Here is a 1511-nt window from a genome sequence, read left to right on the forward strand (position 1 = left end):
ACATCCAATGTCAACTCACCCACAGAGGAATGCTCCAACTCGAGGGAATGGCAGGAGAAATCCTCCTCCCTTAGAGGACACCTATATCCCACGGCCTCGTGTTAATAATCTAGGCCCTCGATCCCAGCCACGAGCTATAAGTTACTGGACAGAGAGCCAGCATGGAGGTAGACATGAAAGTAACCTAGGAAATCACTTGAGCTCTACACAAAGTCTTCATTCCGACCCACATCCAGAACTGCGTGATCATTTGAATTCACAAAGAGGATATCCAGTTCACCATGATGATTTGAGTTATACTCAACTCAGGGGAGATCCGTATATCATACGAGATAGAAAGGAATGTTCTACCTAACTGAGCTCAGGCTTGGAGGGAAAATAACACATCTAACACGTATAATAGGATGGGGGCTGATAATCAGCTCCAAAATAACTTGGATGCCAAGGATCCAACCCTCGAGCGATTAGCCACAATGGAAGAACATATGAAGAGACTCATATTTGGAAAAGGAGTCGATGATTGTGATTCCAATGAGGAGCTCAAGCCTTTTTCTCCTAACATTGCGGCAGCTCCGTATCTTGTTGGGTTTAGGATGCTGACCATGCCTACATATGAAGGAAACACTGACCCGTCCAACCACCTCAGGATGCCCAACACATTAATGATGGCCCACAATGTCTGGTTCGAATTAAGATGTATCTTGTTCCCTACAACTCAGACTGGACCGACCAAATTGTGGTTCAACAAGTGCAAGAAGCATTCAATCACCTCGTGGAAGAAATTTTCTTCCAAGTTTAGGAGACAGTTCTGAGTTGTGAAGGATGCTTGTGTTGAGGTCAATTTGCTGGCCAACATTAAACAACAACCTGGTGAGTCCTTGAAGGCATATCTGAATCGATTCACCAATGCAGTAGACTTCTAGAGATGTTGATGACAGCTCCAAGATCATGGCAATAAGGATAGGGATCACAGTAGAAGGTGATTTATGAAAAGAACTCCAACGAAAAGGAGTAAAGAGTGTAGATGAATTCTTGGCTTGGGCATAAGAATGGATAAATATGGAGGAGGCACAATCTGCTGTCACATGAACTAGCCAGACCCATGTTCAACCCGCTAGAGTGGTGGTGGATGTTGTAGCTACGACTCAACCCGCTACCCAGAATAACCAGGCAGGGAACAATAAACGAAAGGGGAACTGGTGAAGGCGACCAGAATGGAACCAAAAAGAACAAGCCGGTGAAAAGTTCAAGCCCATCTACACTGCCTACACCGACTTGACAAATACACGAGAGCATATTTTCCTGGCGAACTCTAATCGCCTTCCATGGAAGAATCTGAAGCCCTTAAGGCACCAGAGGGCGAAGAAAGACCCTATCAAATTATGTCGATATCACAATGACATCGGTCAATACAATGATGATTGTCATTAGTTAAAGGACGAGATCGAGACTCTCATCCGGGTTGGATCGTTATCCTAGTATGCTTGAAACTGAGTGGTTCACAATCAGCC

This window comes from Humulus lupulus, chromosome 2, assembly GCF_963169125.1.
Source record: "Humulus lupulus chromosome 2, drHumLupu1.1, whole genome shotgun sequence".
NCBI classification, from domain to species: Eukaryota; Viridiplantae; Streptophyta; class Magnoliopsida; order Rosales; family Cannabaceae; genus Humulus; species Humulus lupulus.